The sequence below is a fragment of the Octopus sinensis genome, linkage group LG13 (assembly GCF_006345805.1).
Source record: "Octopus sinensis linkage group LG13, ASM634580v1, whole genome shotgun sequence".
In the NCBI taxonomy this organism is placed as follows: domain Eukaryota; kingdom Metazoa; phylum Mollusca; class Cephalopoda; order Octopoda; family Octopodidae; genus Octopus; species Octopus sinensis.
Window position 1 is genome coordinate 31,071,863 of NC_043009.1, and position 13,074 is coordinate 31,084,936.

Genomic DNA, 13,074 nt, shown 5'->3' on the forward strand with positions numbered 1-13,074 from the left:
CCTCCACCTTCATCTGCTTCTTTCTTGTTGATAGATAGGTATCTTTTATTTTTCATAGCAGCAAAAAAACCCAGCTGATGAGGCCAATGTTTTCAATCTATACGTGTAACTTGTAGAGTATGAACTGTTGGTTGCATATAAAGGGAAGTCTTTGTATCTTTTGATTAAGTTAGATGAAGAGCGAAACTAAAAGATGACAAGAAAGATGCAGGCTGAAGTGAGAAGTAAAAAATTGCGAGTGAAATCAGTCAATAGAAAAGTTGTGGCCAGCCCCGAAGAGCAAAGGCCATGCTAATAACTTTGAAATATGAGAAATATGAAGAAACTTTTATAAAGTTAAAATGAATTTCCTTAAAGGCAAAACCTAACAAATGGAGATGACAAGAAGAGAATGATTCTATAAGAGAATCTGATATCAATTTGACATGAGCTGTGGAATATGCAGCTAGATCTAAATGCAAAAATTTGGATGTTTCACAAAAGTTATAACCCTTTTGATAGCAACATTTCTGATACCAACAATCCATGGTTTTATGAAGAACAATTCCTGTTTTAAAGTGGACAAAAATAAAAAATTTCCATAAAAATTTCAGGTTATGTTGCAAAAACCAGATTAATTTTTTACAAAGTTATTTAACTAAATTTTTCAATATTTTCGTGATTGCTTGATACAATGGTAACATATTTCAACTGAAGTATGGTAAGAATATAATTAAAGAATCACTGATAGGAATGAAATAATCCCCAAATGACCTACTTTCATATTGTACGTAATATTATATATAATCCTTTGTGTTGTTACACTTAATCATCAGGATTAATGAAGAGAAAATTTGCAAACTGCAGGATAATGATGAAAACAGATTTACATACTCCTCAATACTGATGAGAGTAAAATATATTTTCTTACTCGTGATTGTAAATGAAGCAAAGTATACACGCATACACACACACTAACCACTGATTAATGAGTAGACTCCTGATTCAACTACAACTAGGTGCATAAATATATCCTTTCATTTATATATATATGTACATATACGTATATACATATACACATAAATATACACACATATATACACATATATATATACACACACACACACATACACACATACACATGTGCATGCATATATATTTATAATTATATATATATATATATATACATACACACACACACACACATAAATGCATGCATGCATACGTGTATATATATTTATATATGCATATATATATATATACACATATATATATATATATACACACACACACACATATATATATATATACATACACACACATATAAATACATGCATGCATACGTATATAAATATTTATAACTATACAAACATATATATACACACACACACACACACATGTGAACACACACACACACATGCCCCTGTACACATATAAATACATACTCTGATCCTGACAAAATGCCTGATTCCTTTCAATTTCCTTTTCGTCTTGTTGGTTTCCTTCACCAAAATCTTTTCAAGATTTCCTTGAAGCCTAATCACCAAAAACTATCAATAAAATATGATTGGAAAACTATAAAAAAAAGATTGAAACAAAAACAAAAAACAACAAACTCCCTGAAGAGAGTTACTCCATCTATTTAAAAACTATCCTGGATATTATCGATAGTAGTAAAGCACAAAATAGATATATATATATGTATATACATACATGCATGCATCCGTACATATGTATACATACACATACACATCTATGTACATATACATATGTATGTATAGACATATGTCTGTGTGTGGGTGTAGAGTATAAGTAGAAGTGATATTCAATATAAACCTGAAGCCAGACTAACACTACAGGTGTACAGCCGTTCAATGACACAGTTACCTGTATTTTGCCTTCAGAGTCTTATAAAGATATTTTCCAGATGTTCATTTCGCAAGTGGTGACTCCTTTATGGAGTATATGCCTCTGCTCATTTGAAAATAATATAAATGTCCACGTGTATGTGTGTATATGTATGTCTGTGCGTGTGTGTGTGTGTGTATTTGTATGTATATACACAAAGAGAGTGAGAGGGGAAGGAGGAGAAAAAAGAGGTAGTAATGGTGATATACACAAACTTCATACAAATAGTTTTACATGGATCACAGATCACTAATCATACTGAATAAAGTACAGTATAACATAAAAGAATATGTAATTTTTTAAACTCAACAGCTGTTTCGGGAAGCTCAGAGTAATAATCATATTAGAAATTACATATTTCCTCCTCTTATTCTATATTTTTCTGCTCCAACTAAATAGATATATTCCTACCAAGCCTAACTGTGTATATCTCCATTACCACCTCCTTATTATCTTGATTAGGATTTCTTCTATAGTAATTCCTGTTGGTACTGGCCTTGTGCAGGACAAAGAATTCCATGTTTAAGCTTAAATTCTTTTGAACACTACTATGTTTTCTATACAGAGAAGTACCTGATCTTGTCTACTGTGTGTGTGTGTGTGTGTATGGTCCAAAAGTAGAAAACACATAGCTGAAAGAACCACGGACAGTGTTTGTAGGTTGATGCTCCAGAAAAATGTAAGTACCTAATATTTTGAGCAAAGGATGGGGACAGAAAAAAGTTAAGAGAAAGAAACATCTGAGTTAAGTGGTCATATATATATATATATATATATATATATATATATAATATCACACATATACATATACACATATGTATGAATATTTACTCATTTATGTATACTTATGTATACTTATATGTGTGTATAAATATATATATATATATATATATATATATATATAATATATATATATATGTATATATATATATGTGTGTGTGTGTAGAGCAACTGTCTTCAAAGACTCATATTGTCGTTCAATGCTTGAAACAGGGGTAGATAGACAACTGACAACTGATGGAGGGTCATTCTTTATGTTACTTGTCCTGTTTTCCAGTTGTTTCTCTCATTGTCTGTGTATTGAACTCATCTGTTTTTGCATTTCATCTTGTTTACTGTTGGTGATGTCCTGTACCCATATATGCATATGTATATATATGAAAATATATAAATTTATATAAATAAGGATAAGATCATTATTTAAAATACACACCATATCAAGTGGCTGGCATGGGAATAAAAACCTCATAGGTAATTATTATTATGTAAGTTATAATTAGGGATATCTAAAAGATACCAACATACTAGATATAGCAGTCAAAACTTGACTAAAACTACATCAAATATTCATACAGCACCAGGAGAGAAGACAAAGAGACAAAATAAACTAGCAAAAAGTTATTGGATAATTCCAGATCCCGGATTTCTGGCTTTTCATGAAAAATCATTTGCCTCATCAGTGGAATATACACAAAATAGTACATATACATATGTAATACAAAAAAATAACTAATTTTAACCATAGACTGAAACAGCTGTAAGAAGTGATTTTAATGATTTCAATAATTTATATTATGATTTTTATAATTTGTATTATTATCTTATATGTATTGAATTATAAGATATATATGTATGCTATTAAGGTTCTCATTTTGTTAAATGAATAAATAATTCAACATTCTAATATCTGAAAATTAACGAACAAACTAAATTTGTTTCTCCATTTTCTTATTTGTATTATAAATTAACAGTAAAATATTTCTTTACCTTCACCCATTTGATGCAATAAATAAGTTAATTGCATTGCAATTAAAAGCATTTATATATTAAGAATCTGGGTCCTTTACCAGCTGTATATTGGATAAATACTATCCCTTAGTGGGTTACACCCATAACCCCTAACTTACTTTGTGGTATATATATATATATACAACATACGAATATTTACATATACGCACATATAAACACAATTTATGAATATATATATATGTATATATATATATATATATATATATATAAGCATAAGGATTGAACTAGACAAACTTTTACCTTTACCGCTGTAGTAACACTTATATCCATTGTCCCATTATTCCTCCTGACTAGATCACATGATCTATAATGTTATTCTTAGATTTAAGTGCAAACCAAAAAAATAACATTGGAACTAGGCTGGAATAATTCTATTACAGAGCCAAGTGTAAATGCAACAGTCAAAATAAACACAGGAGACTGTGAAGAATTGTTTGGCTGTAGATTTTGTGTTATTTTATTTATCTGTAAGGATAAATTGATCACTTCGCTATGGTAGGAAGTCAAAGAAGACACAAACACTAATATAACGAAGCATTAATTAGCTGTTAGAGAATATTGATTTTACATCGACCTTTTTTTTTTCCTTTCTTCCCCCGAAACAATAGTTTGGTAAATAAATAAAGGTATAAATGAATTAATAAAATAGAATAAAGTAATTTGAGTAGTGTTAGTTTGGTGGTGTGCTTTAGTATTTAGTGGTGAATGTGATGTTTTGGACATATACTAAGAAGTACAGGATTTAGATATATATATTAACCCCTCCTCTCCATTATATATATATATATATATATATATATATATATATATATATATATATATATATATACACATATATACATATACATATACACACATACATAATTATTAGCCACAGAAACAGTAATAGTACCAAAAGGCAATCTTTATCGCCAACTTAATGCGGATGTGTTATAAAACACAGAATGTTGCATTCTATGTAAACTTGAGGAACACATATCCACACCCTCCTGTCAATGATATATATAGAATCTCAGTGTGTATTCAGGCACTGATGTTGCAAATAGTCTGTGGGTTTATTAAAAATTAATTTTTAGCAACAGGAGCAGTGTTAATACTATAAAGCAATCGTTATATCCAACTTAATATGGATGTTGAGGTAGAAGTCAAAATACTGCATTATTTACCTTAAGAGGACCTCTCATAAGGACTTGTGGTGCTTTTATGCACCATGAGTCCATGCGAGAGCTCCTTTCAAGTGGTACACATAATCAGTCACCTAATTAAATACTAAAGCCAGGTGTCTTCGTTGTCTTTAGTGGAATTGACTGTTGAAGGAAATTGGACCAGGTTTCCTGTTTCAGGATACTTCCATCACCCATAACCACAAGTGTCTAAGGCCAGGTGGAAAGGTCACTGACGCTCACTTCCACCCAAGACTAACAGGTAAAAGAAATGAACAATGATCAGGCTTGACCAATGAACACTACCAAAGAACTCACCATTATGAGATGAAGGGCTGAGTAGATAAATTAAGATTTCTTTAACAATTAAAAGAACATGTATGGTAGAATTTCATATGCATATAATACAAGGTGTTTAAAAATTTTGAATCACCGAAATTACTTATGCAACTAGTGGACAAAAACTCCCTCTAAATTGCTTAAAATCTTAAAGCAAAGTTGAGAACTATAATATTATCATTCAATTGTAAATAAAAGCAATATTTTTAGATTCTAATTAGAAACTCTCTCGTGTAATATATCCATTGTTTCTAGTACTGTAGGCTGTGGTTTAAAGGAGATTTGACAATTAATTCTAGCAAGACGACTGAGTATGCAAGGGTTTTTTTGATTTTTTGTTGTTGTTTATTTTGTTAGCTTGTACATCATATTATCTGGGGGGGTTCCTAATGCTGCAACTTCACTGCTCTCCATTATCACCAAAAATACTAATGAGAATTCTGAAAGCAAAGGCAATTTGAGCAAAAACAAATTTATTACAAGAAATATAAATAAAAATACAAAAATCTAATAAACGAGTAGAAATAAAGAATTAGATATCAAAAAATATAATCTATTTATTTAGTAAATGTTCAATATTGTGTTTTGTCTCAGGTCAAAGGATTGTTTTGGAGAGAAAAAGAAGAAAAAAAACACAAGATGTAATATTCATTCCTCACAAGGGTTATTAGCTGCAAAAGTTAAGTAAATATATTTTATTGACTCAGTCTGAAACAAAATATTTTTCTAGATTTGGCCATAATTTAACACCTGTATCAGTGCTTACACCTATATGTCAGTGCTTAGTGTTGTATTGCAACATTTACACCTTACATCAAGTTTTAAATTTGAAACTTAATCATTCTACATGTATCCCTATGTTTGTGACCACCTCTCAGTATTTGTACCTGCATCTTAAATGTTTATACCTGTATTTCAGTAGTTTCCACCTGTATTTCATTGTTTGTATTTGTATCCTAGTATTTACACTAATCATATAACCTGCTCCTTGCTATTTGCATGTTTATCTGGGTGATAACACCTGTACTTCCAGTATCAGTATTAAGACTTTCACTTCTAAACCAGTATGCCAAGGTTTACACCTGTAGCTGAGATTTTACACCTGTGGCACCATTATTTATACCTCTGCTTCACTGCTTACACATGTCCATAAATGTTGATGTACCTCACTATTTACAGCTGTAACTTAGTATTTTCACCTGCAACTCAATGTCAATACCTGCAGCACATTATTTTCTCTTGCACCTCAGTATTTACACCTGTACCCTGTTGTTTACACCTGTACCTCAGGATCTACCACAAAGTTGTTAAAATATTGATAACATACATAAACATCAAAGTGAGAATTCCCATAAAAAGCAGGAATTGATGTTGTTTTCTTTTACTTGTTTCTGTCATTAGATGGTGGCCATGCTGAGGCACGGCCTCGAAGAATTTCTTTTAGTTGAAGGAATCAGCCACAGTGCTTATTGTTTTTTAAATCCTGGTATTTATTCTATTGGTCACTTCTGCCAAACCGCTAAGTTATGAGGATGTAAACAAACCAACACTGGCTGTCAAGCAGTGGTGGGGCTCAAAAGCACACCACACACATACACATAAATATATATATATACACATGACAAGATTCTTTTAGTTTCCATCTACCAAGCCAACTCACAAAGCTTTGATCAGCCCAACACAGTAGTAGAGGTCATTTCCCCAAGCTGGAGTGCAGTAAGACTGAACCTAGAACCATGTGGTTGGGAAGCAAACTTCTTATCACACAGCCATGCCTGCACCTATCCAATCTTCTCCAAGAATTGAAACCAGACAGCTGATTATATCTCAGTTTGTTTACATTTCGGTCAATGGTGTTCAGCAACAGTTTAGAATATCAATGGAATGTTTACAAAAAAATATTCGATATTTCTCAAATGAATCTAAATTATTGTAGCATGGGGTTTTGCCAAAATGTCTCACCTTCGATTTAAAATAGTAACAAAGATATGTGCCTGGAATATTTTACATTACATCAATCACTATATTCTTTGATTGTCAAAAATATCATGTTTGTCAATTCTAAAAGGTTAACTATTTCAAGTAGGAAAAGAACTCATAAATTCTGTATTTTGATGGCTTACACATTAACACACACACACATACATGCACACAATATTACACACACTTTGTGTGTGTGTGTGTGTAAACAAAACAAAACGAATGAAATTTTTACATATCTGTATCTTTAGACATATATATGTGTTTATATTTGTACACTCACACATTCATGCATGCATATCATATATGTATATTATATATATATATATATATATATATATACATATATAAATGCATATATACATACACCTATACATACATATATGTGTATGTGTATATATATATAAATGTACCTATTTTCAATTATCATACAAACATCTAGCAAAAGGGAAGACACGAAAATGTGTACACATGCATGTAAGTGCATGCACATGTGCACATGCATGCATGCACACATGTATTTACACAAAGGCTTCTTTCAGTTTCCATCTACTGAATCCTCTTGCAAGGCTTTGGTCAGCCCAGAGCTTCACTAGAAGACAGTTAGTCAAGATGCTGTATACGTACATGTGTGTGTAGGTATAGCAAGTGAGAGATTGACAGAGTGAGAGAGACAGATAGATAAATAGATAGACAGGCAGGCAGACGGACAGACAGACAGACGGATAGATAGATAAATATATAGCACATGTGTGCATATCTTTGTGTATGTTTGTATGTATTTATGTATGTAAGCATGTACAAACATGTGAATCTACTTCTCTGTGTAATTGTGTGTGTGTGTGTATTTCTCATTCTCAATATATTTATGTTTTATGTATTCCCACATTAAATATTTTTTATTTCTTGTTTGTTTTCTTCTACATTAAGAGTAATTTATTTCACAAAACAAAGAGAAGATACAAGAACAATTAGGCTTAACGAACAAACTAACTTGGATAAATTACCTTGTTTGGACAAACTCACATCTTTGAATGATTTTTATCTCTGTTTCTGTGTACTCTCTCTCTCTCTCTCTCGGTCCATCATTCTGCATATCTCTGTAACTCTTTCTGTCCATTTCTCTGTCTATCTCTGTCTCTCTCCATTCATCTGTCTATATCTCCATGTACCTCCCTCTCTCTGTCTTTATCTTCATCTGTCAGTTTATCTATCTATCTATCTGTCTACCTTCTCTAGCTCCCTTTTTATCTCATTGTGTAACAATTTCTTTATCTCCCTATTTATCTCTATCTGTCTGTATTTCCTTGTCATTCTCTCTACAATCCTCTCTCCTCTATCTCTCTCTGTCTCTCTCTCTCACCGTCTTTTTACATATGTTTCCCCATCTACACACACACACATACGTAACCCTAACCCTCAGACAGTATCTCTGTGACCCTGTGTGTTATAATGCTGAACCTTTCAACTCCCTCCAGAGTTTATCCAACAGGTTTCACCTCAGTTTCCTTTTTTTCTCTTTCACCCATGATGTTTGGAAGGCTATGGTAGTTCAGTAACGAACTATGGGATTGAGCCATGGACATTGCATTTGCAAACACGCTTCTAAACCATTCAGCCATGTCTGTGACTCGCTACCACTACCAGCCCATCTCCTACCACTGCCACCACCATCACCACCACAGCTACCACCATCACCACCACTGCCACCACCATCACCACCACTGCCACCACCATCACCACCACTGCCACCACCATCACCACCACTGCCACCACCATCACCACCACTACCACCACCATCACCACCACAGCCACCACCATCACCACCACTGCCATCATCACCACCTCCACTACCACCCACCCCAACTGACACTACCAACCCCTTCCCCTAACACCCGTTCCATCACAACCACCCACACTCTGCTACCACCACCCTCATGATAACCATTTCTACCAACACCAACGTCATCACCACCACTACTAATAACCACCGACACTAATTGCCGTTGCCATCCACCCACCATTGCAACCAACATCCCACCACTGCCAATGCAAGCAAAACTCGGATCTTCACCCTCACCGCCATACCCACCAACATCCCCATTTCAACTACAGCCACTACAACCATAGGCATAAGTACTATCACCTACACTGCCAATACCACTAACCAACACAACTGACAGCTTTATTATGCAGTTGCCATCACTACCACCTTTAACAGCCTAACTGTTACCACAACCACCACCATCATCACCACTAACCATCCTTATGTTCACCATCTAGATGCCTCTACCAAAAACCACCACAACCATTACCTCCAGTACCAATACCATTGTGAGCACCATCATCACTATTAACATCATCTTCACCAAGCCAATTGCCACTACCACCACCACAATAACCACTAGCATCACTGCTGCTGCTAGTACCACCATCGCTACTACTACTACTACTACTACCACCACCACCACCATGGCTGCTACTATTACTACCATCTGTTTACCCATTCAATTAATTTATTTTTTATCTAAAATTTAGCGCAAATATTTTCACAAAAGTGTTGCTGAACACAAGTGTCCAGAAATAATTGCTCAAGCCCCAACAGTTATTTTGTTTTTATTTTTCCTTTCCTATTTAAACAAACTGGGATGTTTTACTTTGATTAAATTCCTTCCCTGCTTCCGTCCCCAATCTTCCATCCTCCTCCTACCCACCCACCCACCAACCCCATCCGTAGTTTCTCTGCACACCGCCAACAACAGTTACAACTCCCACCGGCCAAACCTCCCCCTCCCCATAGCCTTGTATTATGTGATGCAGCCTGTCACTCACAGCAATGTTTGCCACCAGACAAATATATGCTAATTGTGTTGTAGGATGAAGCAATAATTTGATGTTAAATCCTGCTTGATACCAACAAAAGCCATGCCTATTTGCTGGTTATTTTCACCAGGATTACCATTAAGAAATGTAATGCATACCGTTTGTTAGAGTTGAATTCGAAGGATATTGGCTTCAATTCTTTGATTCTCTCTTCATTGATGGATTTCTATTTATCTATTTATTTATCGATTTATTTATTTATTTATTTATTTATCTATTTATCTATTTGTGTTTTCTTTTTTTTATGTTAAGAAAGTGGAGAGGTCGGATCTTCTCAGATTCTTGTTGGCCTTTCGCAGAGGAGACAGGGAAGGGATTTAGACAAGAGTCAATATTAAGTGTGGTACAATTGGCTCAGCACATTTGAAGAGAGGTGGGGTGAGAGAAAGACAGAGAGAGGAAGAAAGACAAATGAAGTGTGTGAGAGAGAGAGAAAGAAAAATAGAGAAAAGAGAAAGATGGAGAGATGTATTAAAATGATGATTAAGATAATGAGGAGGAGGAGGAGAAAGAGGATTTTTTTTTTATTATTGCAGTTATTTCCCATCAACAGGCTATTAGGCTTTCTACTACAAACATGTCAGCGATTGGTTACACTTGGATTCACATCATAGGAGGTGCTCCAGCATGACCTAAACATATTTTGCATCACTGTGAAAGTGAAATGGCTCTGTATTTGACACCACACACGGCTGAATGAGATAGTATCATAGGTTTGCTACTCAGTCACCATTCAGTGGAGTGTCAACACAAGGGCAGAAGTAGTCTTTATGTTCAAACTGAGGTTGGATGACTCAACTATGGAGTTGTAGTCTATGCGCGTAGCTTAGTGGTTAGGGCATTCGGCTCATGATCGTAAGGTTGTGAGTTCGATTCCCGGCGACGCATTGTGTCCTTGAGCAAGACACTTTATTTCACGTTGCTCCAGTCCACTCAGCTGGCAAAAATGAGTTGTACTTGTATTTCAAAGGGTCAGCCTTGTCACTCTCTGTGTCACGCTGATTATCCCCGAGAACTACGTTAAGGGTACACGTGTCTGTGGAATGCTCAGCCATTTGCACGTTAATTTCACGAGCAAGCTGTTCTGTTGATCGTATCAGCTGGGACCCTCGTCGTCGTAACCGGCGGAGTCTTTTTTTAAGTCTATGCAGACAGTAGGGATTAAGTACCCTACTCTTGTGGATAGGGTAGCCAGTTGTACAGGGGTATATATGGATTGTCGGCTGCCAATGGCTTTAAGTTCATTAACAGGGCACATCTATGGTGGCAACGATAAGATTGTTTATTCTTCCTGCTGATTGGTAATGCAGGTTGGTGCACTGTGAGCATTCTCTAGCAGAGACAGAGTCAGAAATTGCAAGTTCTAGATAAGATGGGAGAGCTATGAATGATACATCAGTTGATGTTGAAGTTGTTCTGATGGTCACAGAGTCTCCAGATGAAGTGACACACAGAGGTGGAGCTTACCCTAGCCCTACACCTGAAGAAGTGTATATGCTGTGTTCACTTTAATTTAAAATCATTGACTGTCATACCCATATAGGGCCTTGTGATGTGATCAGATAATTACAATCCTTAGACTACAGTCTTTGAGAAACAGGATCCCCCCAGTGGGCAATTGGTAGGTTACATGTTGGGAAATGAATTGGAGGTTGTGTAGGTATGTGTCTATGTCTGCTGTATTGTGTGATATTTGAAGCAATGTTGTCTAAACAAGAATGGCTAACCTTAATACTGTGGGTGATGTATGGGGGATTAAGAGCACGTGATGAAGTGGACCACATTATCCTCTAAATTTTGAAGGATGCCCAGGCCTTTCACTTCAGTATATATGTTATTGTATGTAAAGATACTCATTTCCTTGTAGGTTTTTGTGATTGTGTTTGTAATCAGTCTTATGTGCATAGGAGTGTTTATTTCATATATACGTATATATATATTGTTTTGTTGGTGAGATTGTGTACATTATGGGGACTTAATTTATGCCATGTACTTATTTGAAATGTTTAGGTAGGAGTTAGAATAATGCCAAAATCTTACCTATATATGATGTTCAATAAATCAACTTCAAAACTGTTGATCCCCTTTATCTGGAGAGGGCTGAACTTGTCAGTTGGTCTGCTGGTGGACACATTTTCAAAGAAACCCACCAAAATATCAGGTACACATTTTACACATTTGAACACGTGATCTATGAACAGCATGGAAATCAATTAACCTATCCACAAATGTAAATTACCTCTTCACAGAAGTCAAATGTATTATTGGATTAAAAGAAGAAAAATAGATTATTTTCGTGGATATATTTGGCTTAAAGAATTAAATCAACAAAACTTATTCAAACCAAATATTTATTTAGCAGTTTGAATACAATATTTAAAAACTATGTCTCTATACAAAATTATACACCTGAATAGATAAACATCCTAATATTACTAAATATTTACATTTAAAAAATTACTTTATAATCTATATATTTTTTTATAACAAATCAATATTATTAAAACTGTAGATTTGATTTCTTATCTGTGTGTTCATTGACTGTGATTTTAATTCCTCCATTTAAAATATGAATTAATCAATTAGGCTTGAGAAAATGTGGGGAAATGAAATAAAATATGCCATCACACAGTTGTGGGTATGATAGTTGTGAGATCAGTGGTTCCTTATGTTATAGGTGTATTCCTGAAAATTTTATCATCACACTGTGTATCTAAGACAAGTCAGCTTCATCATGTTTTGCATTCTGCATGCTGTCAGAATGTTTATTTGTCTTAATGTGTTCCTACTTCTTACTCTAGAGAATGGTACCCACCTCTGATGCCTTTATTGGTTCTACTGAGAGGAATTTGTCTTGGTTACAGATATATAAGATTCATGTGATGAGTAATAAGCCATTAATTCTTTATTAACCACTCAGTCATTTGTTACTATGTGGTGAATTGTAGAGGCATGTGATTACTGGTGCATGTATGACCGGGTGGTTGGAAAAAGTTTGCTCCCCCACCAAATA